Source organism: Coloeus monedula (assembly GCF_965178545.1).
Source record: "Coloeus monedula genome assembly, chromosome: 2".
Taxonomy (NCBI): Eukaryota; Metazoa; Chordata; class Aves; order Passeriformes; family Corvidae; genus Coloeus; species Coloeus monedula.
In genome coordinates, this window is record NC_138782.1 from 14231207 (window position 1) to 14248030 (window position 16824).

Genomic DNA, 16824 nt, shown 5'->3' on the forward strand with positions numbered 1-16824 from the left:
TTCTCCTCTTGCCTCTTGTGTTCAGCTGACAGCACTGTGCAGTGACAAGTGGAGGTAAATCTCTCTCTTTGCTGAGTAGGTAATGCCTTCTCATGCAGGTATGGCAGCTGCTGAGGTTAAGGTATCAGCTTATTCTGTTAACACTCCTCCTTTGATCGTTCACCTTCTATTCTTTCTTTCTTTCTTTCTTTCTTTCTTTCTTTCTTTCTTTCTTTCTTTCTTTCTTTCTTTCTTTCTTTCTTTCTTTCTTTCTTTCTTTCTTTCTTTCTTTCTTGTTTTAGGCATTATGGACAGGAGATGGTGAAAATGATGCTGAACCACCCAAAATTTAAAAGGCTTTTGGAACAATCTCTTTCCACCCGTGACCTGGAAGATATTCTGACAAGAATGAAGAAGAAAGTAAGTGCTTGGTCGAAAAAATGTCTCCTTTGTGCAAGTATTGCCACTGCTGATATGAGATCAAACATACCTAATCTGACTTTATCTCATTCCTCTTCTGCCAAATCATTTTGCTCCTGGGAATGAACTGTTGATCCTCAACCTGTTCATCTGCAGAGCACAAAGGAACTGATAATATTAGGGGAAACGTAGGGTATTGGATATTTTGAATATGGGCCACAAACAGGGAAGGGAAAGAGGAGAAAATGGGTTTACATTTAAGCATAACCCCCCACCCCACTATCCCTACTCTGCCCCCAGTGACGCAATTAAGTGAGAACAGTGCTTCTGGAGATAACAGAGTCTTTGCAAAAGACACCGGAAGCAGTAGTGCCAAGAAAATTTCCAAATATACAAAAGATGTCCCAGTCAATCCTAAATACTACAATTACTGTCTGTCTTCTGGGAATACTGCCCTGCTGTCATGCCCTGTGGAGCTGGAAGAAACTTGGTGAATTCAGCAGCATCCAGTGGAAAATCATTTGTTTGCCTGGGGGTTTTTTAATTCTTTTTACCTACATTATAGAAGGGAGTGTGCCTTTGTGCAGCAACAGGGAGAGTGAGTGTGGAACCAAATCAACTTCCAACACAATGGGCCAACCTCCAAAGAGTCCAAATTTTTCTGCAGCTTCCTTTAAGAGCATTAGTTCCCTACCAGTTTGCATTATTCCCATTTATGCTCAAGAGGAATGAATTTGGGATTTTAGACTGCTGCTCAGTATGGTAGCAGCCATAACCTGCCTTGGGCTATTGAAAACAAAGAGTTGGCATCACTGAACCTCTGGCCTGTTTCCTTCTGTAAGTTCGGAAATGTTTGCCCAAGCCTTGGTAGCAGTGATCCTGCTTATAAGTTGTGTTTTAAACAGGTAATATCCTATTTTACATTCTAAAGATCCATGGGGTTTCTTTATGCCTTTGTAGGGGATGGAAACGCAGAAGGATGAACGCCCATCTGTCGAGAAGCCTGTGAAGAAGAGGAGCGATGGCTCGAAGAAGCCCCAGGCCACATTGCCTTCTAGTAAACGGTACTGAGCACTTTAGTTAGATGTGACAAAGCACGTGGCAAGCTTTACATGTCTCTTCCTCAGGAAAATCTTTCTGGTGGAGATGACCTGTGCCAGAGATTGTTTCCTTTCCCTACAAATGCTCTATCATAAAAAATGTCTCCTTCTGCATTACGCTGAACACAACTTCTCTGGAAGGCTTTCCACAAAAAATGGGTGACAAAAAGACACCCATTGGTTGCAGCTCAGAAGATCCAGTGCAGTGGCAAGGACAGTGCTGTGGAGGCTGTGAGAGGGCCATATCTCTGCTGCCTCACTTGGGACAAGTAAATTCAAGCAGGGTTTTTTTCCTCTGAGAGCAGGCTTTTTCAGATGGGTGTTTTGATGAGAAGTCCCAGTCTAGAAGCAAGATGCCATTCCCCAAAATAGCACTTCCCATGCATGTGGTTTGGCCTTCCTGAGTCATGGTCTTCTTACCCTCAGACAGTACCAAGATGAGTAGTAAGTAGCACGCCAGTTCCTGAGCAACTTTGGTCAACAGGTGTCTCAATGTGGACGTTTGGTCTTGACATTCCTGTCCTTCATACTGTTTGCTTGATGGACAGCATGTTTGGTTTATTTCCCCCTGTGCTGCAATCAGCATTTGAGACAGGAATTTGGTCCTTGCTGTCTCTTCCTGCCAGTGGGAGAGCTACTTGTACCTGTTGTCCTCTGATAAAAGAGGGGAGTTATTTAGCTCACTCATGCTCAGCGCTGGCAGGACAGTGACCACATGCCTCAGTAGCATAGTCAGGATCTTCCCATGCTCATGGAAGGGACAGGCTGATCCAAGAGAGTTGTTCCCAGTGGGTTTGTTAAGCTGTGGATCTAGTCTCTAGGGAAGCAATCATGTGAGCGTAGTGCTGGGATGTCTGGCTTCTGTTTTTATCCCTGTTACGGATTTTCTGGATCCTTCAGATATGCCCCTATCCATCTGTTCAGATGCATCTGAGCTGGTTTTCCAGATTGTCATGCCTGCTGTAGAGACACTTCTCCAGAGGGATGAGTTTCCTTATTATAAGACACACACCTCCCTTATGATGAGGCATTTAAACTTGGAAGTAGCGTCTCTCTTTCCTCACAAAGCAGTGCAACATGTGTACCTGGGAAGCTGTCTGGAGATAAGTGAGATGCATCTCATCCTTGGTTTTCCTGAGTAAGCACTGGTGAGAAAGTTGCTTGCAGATTGTCTCCTGTAATGATTGTCATGAGGTCTCCCGTTGTTTTTCAGGTCAGGATTTTCTAGCTTGAAATCACATCATTAGGAAACCTCCCCCAGATGTTCTGCTCACAATTAACTGAAGGTATGATCACCAACAGGTCCTCATTTGGTTTTATTCTCCAGGGTGAAGTCTACCTCTGATGGACGCCTCCTACGCCGCCCAAAAGCCCAGGTCACGTTACCTCCGGCTGGGGAAGAAACGGAGCCGCTCCAGAAGCTGTACAATCTCCTGGAAGCCAAGGAGTTTAAGACACGGATGGAAGGAGTGGCACTCCTCCTAGACCTGTGCAAAAGCAGCCCCCAGCTCGTCTCCACTAACAGTGTCCAAGTATGTAGGGTGTCTTCATTGTTCCTTTCCTTTAGCTCCCTTCCCAAGCCTGTAGCAGGAAAGTTAATTCAGTGTGTCTTGGCACTACATCCTGGCTGTGTGGGACAGGCTGGTGCCTCTTCCCCTGAAATATTTAATTCAGGTCCACGCTTCAGGACAAGTGATTTCAGTCCAGATGTATTTGTCAGGCAGGTGCCTATTGATGCTGTTCATCAGATGAGGACAGAGTTTTCTGCTGGTGTAACTTCTGCTGTCTCCTACTCCCACTTGGGTTAAGTGAAGGGAATCCAGCCACTGAAAGCGTGGCAATTATTCTCTAGACAAAAAAAAGGGGTTGGATGGGGAAGAGAAGTATCAGGCTGGGCTGGTTTAAACCAATTTTTTTTAAAAGGATACTTCTGTAAACTCCATCTTGTCTTGCACAGGCACATCTCTGGCTACTCGTTTCCATCGGCATCCCTATTCCTCTTGGTAAAGACGGTGCTCACCCTTCTTGGGGGGGTCTTTTTTCTCTTTGGAAAAGGAGGGAAATGGCTAGGCACAGATCTCTTCCTTCTCCTCCCAGCAGCTGCTTTTTCCCTTTGTCCAGAAAATGGTGCCTGATAATGTGGCTGTCAAGGGACTGAACCTGCTCTAATGAGAGCGGTACAGCACATTAAATTTCAGAAGTCTACCTGCTAGGTAGACAATTGGTCTGGGTCCTGGAAGAGTTGATCAGAGCCCTGCACTTCTCCAGACACAGGTTCTGAGACAGATGGAACAAAACCTGGATCTCCTCCAGCCATAGTTTTGGCAAAATCATAACTGCCCTCAGAACTTGAGGCAACTGTGTAGAAAAAGGGGCATTGTAAATATCTGGTTCCATACTTCAAAAGCAAAGATACTGTTTTGCATCAATAAATGGGATTAATTTAATGACTGAAATGTGGAGAGAAACACCATAGGAACTATTCTGTCCCCACCCAAACCTCTTCAAAATATATGAAAATCTTTCAACCAGCATGAGGTTGCGCAACCATTCCAGAGAGTGGCCCACAGGAAAATTGTGCAAGCAAGTGCTGACCTGACAGGAAGGATCACTTTCATCTTTTACATTGCTGAGTGCTCACTTCTGCGTCCCTTCCTCAAACAAGGACATTTTAATCCAACTTTCATGTTGTTTGTTCTCTTCACAGATTTTTGATTATTTTGTCCCAAGACTTGGTGATACGCACAAGAAAGTGAAGCAGAAGGCGCTGGACGTGCTGGCTGAAATCATAGGCGTCCTGAAAGATGGCTTAAACCCGGTGATCATCTGTTTGGTTGAAGGAATAACAAACAACCTAAACTCAAAGGACCCCGGGGTTTATGCCGCAGCTGTGAAAGCGCTGGAAGAATCCATGGCTCACTTAGGTAAGGCTGAGCCCTGGCATGGACTCTCCTCAAGTGTGTCTCTGCCTCTGCGAGTCAAGAGAACGCTGAGTGCCTTGACAGCTGTTGTTGTCTGTGGAAACCTCCAGCTGACACCCACCAGAAGCTGTGCAGGTGCAGTCCTTACGCACCAGTCCCCCAACAGGCTTGAATGTGCATCAGCATTTCCCAAAAGTCCCAGGAGCCCTTGGCTTTGTGCTGCTTGTCTGAAGAGGAAGTGCTGGACTACAGCTTTGCTGGAATTCAGGGCCAAAGGGATTTTTGGAGTTTGCCTGGGCCCCATTTGACTTCCCAAATGAATAGCTTTGCTGTTGGCATGAAGGGACACTGGCGCATCAGAACCTCTGCAGAGCAGCCTCCTGGAAGGCTCCACATCATAGGCATTAGCTTCTTTAGGACAGCAGGATCACTTCTTTACTGCATGCTTGCATGAAGATCATTTGGGACCTCCTTTTTGTATCTCATGCAGGAAAGGAGCTCTTAATAATACCCTGCTACTGAAACCCACCCTGGGGTGTAGCTCTGTAGTGGTTCCCAATGAAGCAGATTGCCTGCTTGGTCACTGCCAGCCCTGTGACCCTGTGAGGGACCACAGTTCATCCCACACATGTTCTGTCTCCAGGAAAAGCTTGCCTTGGCTTATTAGAGTGGCAGGACTGGAGGCTTGCAGGCCAATGCAGGCAACAGCAAATTCAAACAAGACCCCCAAAACCGCAACAGATAGGCACAAGAAAAACTAAAATACATACGCCAGTCAAGTATTGGGAAATCTTCCAGTCTCTCTGCCAAGATCTGATTTCACAGCTGTTACAGAAACCCACAGGCTACTGAGGCACTGAGCAGTAATAGCTCTTGTATGAGTAACTTGGAGTCTTGTCCCTAGATCCACACAGGTAACCTGACAATTTAAAAACAGCTTATCCTTCAGGTGGCAATGGAGGTGTGCATTTTGGAGCCTTCTCACCCTTTTCCATAGGGGAGAGAGAAGATCACTTCTGCAAAGCTCTGGGATGCAAAACCTTTTCACTGCTTACGTGTGATTGAACTCTTGAGGTCCCTGATGTGAAATGTTTAACATAGCTCCTGGTACAGCAGACAACTTTGGATTTAAAATGTGAAAGGAGAGCTTTTCTTTTGGAATTTAAAATCCTCCCAAGTAGGCTGGAAGGAAAGAAGAAAAGGATTCAAAAATCAGCAGGAATTTCCTTTCTTTTACAAAATGTAGTTGCCCCTGCCCCTTCCCTCCCCACTGTCCTTTCTCTTATGACCTCAGAAGAGAGAGCAGAAATGTGTGTTTCCCTTGTAGATAAAGTATCCCTGCTGAAAGAGTTCAGCCACCGAAGGAGTGAACTGAAGGGCCAAGCTCTGCTGGATGTCACGGAGCATCTCTCAGGTATGGCCTCCCCTTCTAAGGCAAGAGGTCTTCCGAGGCAGAGTTTACAGGGAATGCCAGTGAATAGACACTAGAGTGGCTCCTCCAAATCAGGAGGTGCTGAGCTTGTCCCTCCTGCCCAATAGCCATGGAAGGTGTATTGGGCAGGTTTTCCCTGGCTGCTGCAGAGGTGTGCAGCACCTGAGATGGGGGCGGCGCTCGGCCTCAGGGCTGAGCTCTCACTGGGGCATCTCAGAAGCTGCCTCCAGGAAAGGGAGGGGCTAAAAGTTCCCAAGCTGGCTCCTCTCTTGGAAGCTCCGGGACAGCTCTGATCCTTTAGGGAAAATGGTGGCAAATGCTGTTTCAGGGGATGGGTTTGTTTTGTCCTCACAGAATTCTTGCTTTGCTCTTGGAAAGTTTTGAGGCGGAAGCCTGCAGTGCCTGGGGGTCACAGCTTAGGCCAAAACTCAGCACACATGTTAGAGGCACGGATTTTGTGCAAGGCAGCCTTTGGGGGCAGAGGGGCAGAAGCAGAGTGCTGAGGCTCCCTGCCTGTGCTGGGGAAGTGCCATTGGACTGAGCACTTCAGGGTGTGCAGTCAGGGTCTTCCTATGTCAGCGCTGCCCAAAATGCTCCAAATGCAGCTGATAATTGATTGCTCAGAGGAGCTTGCTATGTCAGCAATAGCCAAGGGATGGGAAAATGATAATCTCAATATATGCTAGAGAAGACAGTGTATAGCCTTGCTTTATTTATAGCCTTGCTTTAGCTGGGGCTAAATCCACTGCTAATTACGCCAGCATCTTTAAATGCAAGGTTTAATACACCTTGTGTCTTCATTCTGAATCTCAAAAGGGCACCTTCCGCGATTGGGAGTGTCAAAGGCCCTTTAAAGGGCATTTGAATAAAGTAGATCTCCAGGAATAGGGAATTTAGTTTTGCAGCTATTTTAATCTCTTTTTCAAATAAAGGAATTAAACATGAATTAGGACTTCTTTAGAAAGAGCAGATGTTCCCTCTGAGATTTAGTGGGAACAGACGGCTCTTTCTCTGCGCAAGTTGCGTAGTGACCGATGTCTTTAATTGCATGTAAGCTCAAATGAACTCCCATTTTAAAATGGATCCCGTAAGCCTTTTCCTGCTTAGCAGAATTGGTTTGAGGTACTTTCAGGAGGTGTTTAAATGTTGATGACTGCTGGTGGATTAACAGCATAGAGAAAATGAAGTCTCTTCCACCACAGAATAATAAATGGCGACTACATAACATTTTGCCTGGTCAGAAAATAAGAATGGTCCCCAGACCATATCAGGTTTTGGTCTCTCAGCCAAATCTGCCATGCAAGGAGCCTGTTGGTAGGAAATTTTTGTCTGTGTTTGATACAGTTCAGTTCAGAAAATGAGCAGAGAGCAGGCTTCGGAGACAGCGGGAGAGAACACTTGTGTTTTGGTTCCATTTCCGTCCCCTCTGTAGCATTTTTCTCTCTCTATTCCACTATTTCAGCACACATTGTAAGAAAACAATTAACATTGTGAGGGGAAATGCCATTAAAGTTTGGAGATGCTCCAATGCCATGGCAATGGGGTCTGGCCAATTACCTAAGACACCCTGAGGTTTGAAACAGCTGTTTGTTAGAAGCCACAAAAGCCTTCTGCCAAAGACACCGGCTAGTCACTGATGTTTCAAATCCAGCTGTCAAGCAACAGCCATCTCTGGTGCTGGAGTTTCCAAGTGTGGTCTAATACTGCCCTTTGCCGTGTGCCACCAAGCAAAGGGAAGAGCCAGATTAGACTTGTGGCACTTGACATCAAAGGTCACAAAAAGGGAATCATCCCTTTTATTAGAAATCTTTCAACTGCCTCTCTATGGTGCATTTCAAAATCTTTGGCGTGAGTTTAGACAACTTCTAAATGGAAATAAACAGCAATTTGACATTTCAGTCTCTGTTCATGCAGAAACAGATTGTGGAATGATTTAGTAAAGGTGTGAAGTCTGCCACAGGTACAAGGCTCGGATCTGGAGAAATTAGTCCTGAGGGCTTGGTGGTTCTGTTTTGGGGATGTTCAGCTGCTTTGCCCATTCCTGGATCATGGGGCTCTCACTGTTATTTCACTGATCTTAGCCAGAGAGACTCCCAAAATCACAACTAGAGGTAGATCCTTGTTTGCATTAAGGCTGCTGGTTAAGAAGTTTGTGTCTCTCTTCCGGCAGCGCTTGTGGGATGGGTTTATCCCAGGAGCCCCGAAGTCGTCCAGCGCTACGCCCTGCCCGTGCTCTGGTCCTTCCTGGGGAACAAGGCGCTGCCTGTCCGAAGCGCCAATGTCCGCACTGTGGTCACCAAGCTTGCCTGCGCCCTCTACAAGGTGATGGGCGCCAAGCTGAGGAAGCACGCTGCCAGCCAGCCTCCGCATGTGCGGGAAAACCTCTCCGACATTTTGGGCTGGTGAAGGCTCGATGACCTGCAGAGAGATGGCAAAGTGCTGAGCTGGACACCTCCGGACGTGACTTCTTAGCTGTGCCAAAAATGACAGAACGCAAAGGAAGGGTGTGCACCTGCCCCCGCTCTCTCCACCCCCCTTCCTAGTCGTGGCATGGGGTGCCTGAAGCAACTTCCGACTGAGGACAAGGTGAAGGCTGAGCATGGCTCAGCCTCACAAAGAGGTAAGGCGGGAGCTGGGCCGCTCTCTGGCGGGAGGAAGGCTCTTGTGCCAGCCTAGAGAGCCTGGGCACATTGCCAGGGAACAGTTCTGCCCTGCATGTGTCCCCTGCAATGAGCTGTGCTGCTCCCAGTGCCCCGTGTAGCTGTAGGGCTGCTCAGCTGTGGGGCCGCGAGAGGAGCAGGAGGGTGCGTGTGCAGCTGAGCCATTCCTGGAAAGCACAGGCCTCTGGGCTCCCTGCTGTCCCAGGGCAGCCCAGAGGCCAGGCTGCTCCTGTGCTGGCTCTGTGCAAGTGGGTCAGGGTGTCCCCCTGGCCTGCCTCAAGTGGCTGCTGGCAGGAGCGTGTTTCCCTGTGCAGCTCTTTAGAAGTTTCCAGGGAATCTCTCCAATGAAACACTGTAGCTTCAGATGCTTTAGGTTTGCATTGCAGCCTCTGTTATATTTTGTGTCTCCACTTTGCAGGCGTGACTGGCTACAGTCTTATCAAGAAGTTTTCCTTGGACATTTCCTGTGTTCCGTAACCGACAAAGCCCTTGCCTCCTGTCCAGAAGAGCTCTCTTTCCTCGAGCTCAGGAAGAGGGTTCTGCCTGTCTGAAGAAAGTTTGAAGATTTGGATTTCTACGTTAGGCTTTGTAGTTACAGATGTACATATGTTCTGACATGTAGATGTAGGTTTGAATAAATGTGTTGTCATTTTATCTTTTAAATTTTGAAAATAGATTTTCCACAGTATATCTTTTATTTTGAGGTGTTTTCTTTGTTTGTTTTAAATAAAATAATTTTTTAAAAAACCAAGCCGAGAATGTGAGACCTGCTAGCCTAGAGGTTGTCAGAGTGCAGCTGACTCAACGTGCCACTGTCTCACGGTATTCTTTCCTCACAGCGCCTCTCCTCTTCCTCTTTTGCCATGTTTTCTTCATGTCATTTGTGCTGCTGTTTGTTATTTAGCATGACAATGGGGCCACCTCTTACCATGTTTGGGGGACAATGGACCCAGAAGATCCTGTGTAGTCTACAGTTTTCTGCCTCAATGTGTTCTGTGCTCACAAAAGGCCTGAGCAAAGCAACAAAGAGAATGTGCCCAAATCCTGAAGCTTTGCTCCTTTGCAATGTCAGACAGATCTGGCTCAGAGGTGTCTTCAATCACAATTCCATAGGTAAGAAGAGGACGTGTATTTCACTGGGAAAAGAGGCACTGCTTTGGAAAAGGCATCTGTATGTATATTTACCCAGGACAGCAGTCCAACGGCGTTGTTTGCAACTTGTTTGCAGAAGCATGAGCGGACTGTGAGGTTATTGAACAGGTGACAAGGGTTCCTCAAATCTGTACCCTAGCCTGGGTGCCATTCAGCCCAGAGTTATGGGATAGTGGCGTAGTACATCCCACACACATTCTACCTCCAAGAAAAGCTTGGCTTGGCTTAATCGAGTGAAATAAAGAGAAGAGCAATGAAATGGACATTGAAACTCGTCACTTTAGAGTGATTCTCCTGCTTTCCAATGTCAGCCCTGTACCTCATGCTCCCAAGGCTTGTTACGAACGAGTGTTTGAGATTGCTTAAAAATTCACTGTCAAGGTTATCAGTAAAACCAGATTGAATATGTCCTAGGTTACAGTGTAAGATGCAACCAAGAGTATGTATTCTATTGTCACCTTCACGAGCTGTTAAAACAGATGGGGCTGTGTTTCTGATCTCCTACCATGACTCATCCTTGATAAATCCCTCTGGGGGCTATCTCTGTTTAATGGGCAATCAATGGCCCACTGCATGACTCACAGAATTACATCAGCCCATTGGGAGATGCTCCACCCAGGGGGAGGAGCCAAGCATTCCCACCTGGATATAATCAGGCAGGATTGAAGCACAAGCAGCTCTTCCCTACTGGATTCCCAGAGGATAAGAGCTACTACTGGACCTCTTCTGAAAACCAGATCCTTCTACAGGATCACTGCTTCAATAAGACCACTTCATCTGGGCTGCTACCACCACCCTGACTAACAGGGTGTCAGGTTGTATCCTGACTCTGTCAGTGTTCTTGTACTATTGCAATTATTTTAATTTTCCTATTAAATTACAGTTCTGTCTTGTGATCTCTCACTGGTTTGTTTTCAAACTAGTACAGAATGTTAAGTAACAGCTCAACAAAATTTGTTGGCAACATTCACACTGTTACTTACTAGTCCTTTAAGGCACAACAAGGGAAAAAAGCAACAAACAAAATGCAGTCAATCAAACCAGACATGAACTGAGAACTGTGTGTGTGTGTGTGTGTGTGTTTAGACGGGTTTGATAAAGGGAGAGAAAGGACAAGGATGAAAAGGAATGTGGCCTAAAAGCTTAACAGCACTCAAGCTTAACAGTAGTTAAACTGGAGCCGTGAGGAGTGGGGGTATTGGCCCAGGATCCATTGTTATCGACAATCCTGTGAGTACAGGAAACTTGAGCTCGCTGGCTCTGAGAGGCCCCACGGGAGGTTGCCAGTGGCAGCCGCTGTGGTCCAGGAGAGCTTCGAGGGCTTCCTTTTGGACCGCTGTTTATGGGCCACAAGACAGTGGGCTTCAGTCATAAAATGCTTCATCATGGCCGCACTTTGGTCAGCGCCCTGTCTTTGGAAGCACGAGAAGAAGGATGTTATGGCATTCAGGCAAGAAAAGTAGTTTCCAAGACTGTTCAGAGAAAACCCCAGGAGCTGGTTAGACAGCACAAGTTCCTGGGAGCACTCAGTGTTTTGGGCAAGCTCAAGAGGAGCTGAGTCCAGGGGCTGTTCATCAAGGCTGAGGCCTAACAAGCATTTCTGAGATCACAGTGTGGCCTGACAAGGCCAGGGAAGATTCACCACCCCAGTGTGAAACATGAAGTTTTGATGTGGAGTAAAAAGCCATGGCCCAGTGGAAGCCCGGGGCAGTTTCCTCAGGCCTGCGGGAGAATCCCACTGCAGATCCTCGTGCCACTGATTCCATCTCTCCCCACTTTTCTCAGTTCTTGGTGGCAAGGTCACTTAGGTTAGACACACAGCTCACAAGAAGTGCTCCTGTATTTCCCTATACAATGAATTAAAGTGAGATTACACATCCCAAATCTGTGGTTTTTTTCTGGCAATCTGACTGATTGCAGGAATTTCTGGAACAACAAACTTGCTTCCTCAAATATTTCCTGTGCATGGTAATGAGCACAGAGGAAAGATTTAATGTTAAAAGCTTTGCCCAGGCAATGCTCTTTTGACAAGTTCCCTCCTTAGCTCTCCTTGGGAAGATCTGAAAGGTTCAATGGCCCCAGCTAAAGCTCCTGCAATGGCTGCCCACCAGCAGAGCAGGGCTGTCAGCTGTGAACCAAGTGTTGCCACAGGCAGCAGCTTACCCAGGGCAGCAAATCAGGAGCTAGGAAGGAGCTGATCTGAAGGCCAAACCTCCTTAGCTCCTTCCAAGAGCACTGCAACAATTCCTCATTCCAAGGAGGTGCAGTGCTGGACACCAGAGCTCCGTGTGAGGACTGGACACAAGTTTGCTCCCACCGAGTGCTGTGATGGTTTCTGCAGGAGCTCTGGGCTCCTGTGCCTGCCGGACACCATGAGGAGAGAAGGAGCCGAGTACACTGACGCACCTTTGCCTCGAGCATAGGCCGGCCTTGACCAAACACACTGAAAGGTTTCCCCTTTGGCCCATGTCTCGAAACGTCCGGCCAGCTGTTTGACGACTCCGGTTGGTGTAAAAGAATTTCCCTCAGAAATACTAGTGTCTTGGCATGACTTTATGATGTGTATCCCATATTGCTGCCCTATGCCCAGAAATTAATTTTTGTGCCTTTTTATGCCTTTAAGCTGAGCCTGAGAGGGGGAAGGAAAATATGAGCAAAACTTTTTCAAAGCAGTTTGCAGCTTGTTCAAGGTCACACAGAGATAGTGACTTTTTTCCAGCTGTGGCAGGGGAGGGAGGAGGCACCCGGCTTGCAGCTGCCCGGTCAGCTTTTTGGCCAGTTGTTCAGTTTCTTTTTCTCCAGAGAGAGACTGAGAGTTGAACTTTTTTCCTTCCCGGGAATTTCAGATTTTCTCCCTTTCCTACTGGACTGCTTCAATATCAGAGCACGTCGGGAGGACTTTCCATCAAGCACAGAGGGCCTGGCCCTGGGCCAAGTCCCAGCTCTGAGGAGACCAAAGGGAGGACTCTTAACACTTTGCCAGGTTTTTTCTCCACAGCGAGAGATTTTTATTAGTTAGCATTATTTTCCTTTTCCCGTGTGTTTGTTAAAGAAATAGTTTTTATCTCTTTCACTTTCCTTTGGGGAAAATTTATTTCTTCCCGAACCTGGTGGGGGAGGGGTGGTGACCTGCCTTCTCTCAGGGGATATATTTCTAAATTTGGCCAAACCGGCACAACTAGGTTTGTCTTCCTCCGTGCCTTCCTCTCAGCAGCCTTGGGGATGTTCCTATGTGAAGCCATTTGTCTCAGTTTGAGAAAACTTAGGGCAGTCTGGAATAAGTTGTCTCCTCTAAACTGTTCCAACAATCCCTTTCCAGCAATAGGAAATGAATACTAATAGATGAAAGTGGAAAAAACCCAACACTTTATTAACAAACAGAATGCCCACAAGGCAAGGAAAAATAAGTAAGTAACTTGTAGATATCAAACTGTCAGACCTCACCGTCCTCCCACTGGAACAAAGACCCAAAATGCCAGAGGAAAACCCGCCCAGGACACGCGTTACAAGATGGCGCCGGCTTCTCTCTCGGGAAAAACAGGAGCTATCACGGAGTAGTTCTAGCAGCAGATGAAAGCTCGGTGGCTCGCCCAGCGTCGACTTCCACCCCACGGCAGAGCTCCGCAGAACGGTCACGGCAGGTGAGGCGGCTGGGCTGGTGCCCCTCGGGGTCTTTTCTCCCCGGCGTGGCTCAGCTCACAGACTCTTGGGCTGGGAGCGGGGCCACTCCACTTCTGCAGGCACGATGTCCCTGGTCTTGGACAAACAGTTTTCTCCTAGGAGAGCCCTGCATACTGTTCCACACATCTTTCCTAAAGGCCCAAACCAACTCCAGACACTGTACCTACAGCAGGTTTCCACAAAGGGCTGCAGAAATCCAGGACAGCTGCAAGTGAGTGTCGGAAGGGTTTTGTCCTGGTCCTGACAGGAGAATTCTTAATAATCTGAAGCAATTTCATTCAGATGTAGCATAGGATCTGAGTTTTTTCTATTGATATGTTTCAGGATGACTAACAAGCCGGTACAAGGCTGACATGTGAAAGCATGAGCATGTCCTCCAAAGTCCATTTTATTATTTTTCTGGTTTTTCCCCTCTAATAAGCCAAGGCAAGCTTTTCCTGGAGACAGAACATGTGTGGGATGAACTGTGGTCCCTCACAGGGTCACAGGGCTGGCAGTGACCAAGCAGGCAATCTGCTTCATTGGGAACCACTACAGAGCTACACCCCAGGGTGGGTTTCAGTAGCAGGGTATTATTAAGAGCTCCTTTCCTGCATGAGGTACAAAAAGAAGGTCCCTGATGATCATCTTGCAGCCATGCAGTAAAGAAGTGATCCTGCTGCCCTAATTAAGCTTTGGCTGTGGCAATGACACTCTTCCCACTCATCTTTTTACACAGACACTTCAGGTTTTCCCCACACTCTTGCAATACTGGCAGTCGCTGTTTCCTATTTACTGTTCTTCCCCCGAGAGTGATGGTATAGCTGCAGCTTGGAAACAAAATGCCCTGAGATCTGGGTATCCTGAAGGAGCATGAAATGCTAATTAAATGTTAATCTGGGTAGCTACCCAGATCTGCACTTACCAGTATTCTGAGGCAGCAGCAGGAGGATCATGCATCATTCCCGTTTGTTGGTGTTCCTGTTTCTGGTGTGCAAGAGCAATGACTTAGCGGAGAGACAAAAATGCCCCTATTCAAACAGTGGGTGTGCAAGTAGACATGAAGTTTCACTGCCTTTTCTAGGATATTTTAGAAAGATCTAAGAGAATATTGCAGGAGGGAGCAGGTGCCTAATTTGGTCTCCAGAGGAATCCCCAAAGGACACATCCACTCTGCTGGTGATGGCAACCCCATAAGCTCACGGACTAGTTTTCCCTGACACATGCCAGCCTTCCCAGGCTTTACTAGTCTGGGATTTGACCCATAGCTAAGCAAACACATGCAGTCACGTGACACAGAGTTGTTCCTCCAGAAAACCTAAGTAACACATTCACATGCATTTTCTTCTCTAACATCTGAACCTGGAAACCATGAAGACTTTGGTGTCAAAAGGTTACAGTTTGCACTGGGCTCAGAAGTGTTTTTCCCTAAGGCAGAGCAAATTGACATGTGAGGTTTAAAAGCTTCAAATGACTATGAAAGGCAACTGAGAAATAAATTCTGGAAAGGCAGCATTGTCAGTGATCATGCAGCCCACCAAGAGCTGGAGCTGAAGCCAGAATTGCTTCTTCCAGCTAGGCAGGAATTCAATATGCTGACAAGCACTGGTCCATGGTACCAAATGATCCCATACCTGTGGGCTGAATGACACCCAGGCTAGGGTACAGATTTGAGGAACCCTTGTCACCTGTTCAATAACCTCACAGTCCGCTCATGCTTCTGCAAACAAGTTGCAAACAACGCCGTTGGACTGCTGTCCTGGGTAAATATACATACAGATGCCTTTTCCAAAGCAGTGCCTCTTTTCCCAGTGAAATACACGTCCTCTTCTTACCTATGGAATTGTGATTGAAGACACCTCTGAGCCAGATCTGTCTGACATTGCAAAGGAGCAAAGCTTCAGGATTTGGGCACATTCTCTTTGTTGCTTTGCTCAGGCCTTTTGTGAGCACAGAACACATTGAGGCAGAAAACTGTAGACTACACAGGATCTTCTGGGTCCATTGTCCCCCAAACATGGTAAGAGGTGGCCCCATTGTCATGCTAAATAACAAACAGCAGCACAAATGACATGAAGAAAACATGGCAAAAGAGGAAGAGGAGAGGCGCTGTGAGGAAAGAATACCGTGAGACAGTGGCACGTTGAGTCAGCTGCACTCTGACAACCTCTAGGCTAGCAGGTCTCACATTCTCGGCTTGGTTTTTTAAAAAATTATTTTATTTAAAACAAACAAAGAAAACACCTCAAAATAAAAGATATACTGTGGAAAATCTATTTTCAAAATTTAAAAGATAAAATGACAACACATTTATTCAAACCTACATCTACATGTCAGAACATATGTACCTCTGTAACTACAAAGCCTAACGTAGAAATCCAAATCTTCAAACTTTCTTCAGACAGGCAGAACCCTCTTCCTGAGCTCGAGGAAAGAGAGCTCTTCTGGACAGGAGGCAAGGGCTTTGTCGGTTACGGAACACAGGAAATGTCCAAGGAAAACTTCTTGATAAGACTGTAGCCAGTCACGCCTGCAAAGTGGAGACACAAAATATAACAGAGGCTGCAATGCAAACCTAAAGCATCTGAAGCTACAGTGTTTCACTGGAGAGATTCCCTGGAAACTTCTAAAGAGCTGCACAGGGAAACACGCTCCTGCCAGCAGCCACTTGAGGCAGGCCAGGGGGACACCCTGACCCACTTGCACAGAGCCAGCACAGGAGCAGCCTGGCCTCTGGGCTGCCCTGGGACAGCAGGGAGCCCAGAGGCCTGTGCTTTCCAGGAATGGCTCAGCTGCACACGCACCCTCCTGCTCCTCTCGCGGCCCCACAGCTGAGCAGCCCTACAGCTACACGGGGCACTGGGAGCAGCACAGCTCATTGCAGGGGGCACATGCAGGGCAGAACTGTTCCCTGGCAATGTGCCCAGGCTCTCTAGGCTGGCACAAGAGCCTTCCTCCCGCCAGAGAGCGGCCCAGCTCCCGCCTTACCTCTTTGTGAGGCTGAGCCATGCTCAGCCTTCACCTTGTCCTCAGTCGGAAGTTGCTTCAGGCACCCCATGCCACGACTAGGAAGGGGGGTGGAGAGAGCGGGGGCAGGTGCACACCCTTCCTTTGCGTTCTGTCATTTTTGGCACAGCTAAGAAGTCACGTCCGGAGGTGTCCAGCTCAGCACTTTGCCATCTCTCTGCAGGTCATCGAGCCTTCACCAGCCCAAAATGTCGGAGAGGTTTTCCCGCACATGCGGAGGCTGGCTGGCAGCGTGCTTCCTCAGCTTGGCGCCCATCACCTTGTAGAGGGCGCAGGCAAGCTTGGTGACCACAGTGCGGACATTGGCGCTTCGGACAGGCAGCGCCTTGTTCCCCAGGAAGGACCAGAGCACGGGCAGGGCGTAGCGCTGGACGACTTCGGGGCTCCTGGGATAAACCCATCCCACAAGCGCTGCCGGAAGAGAGACACAAACTTCTTAACCAGCAGCCTTAATGCAAACAAGGATCTACCTC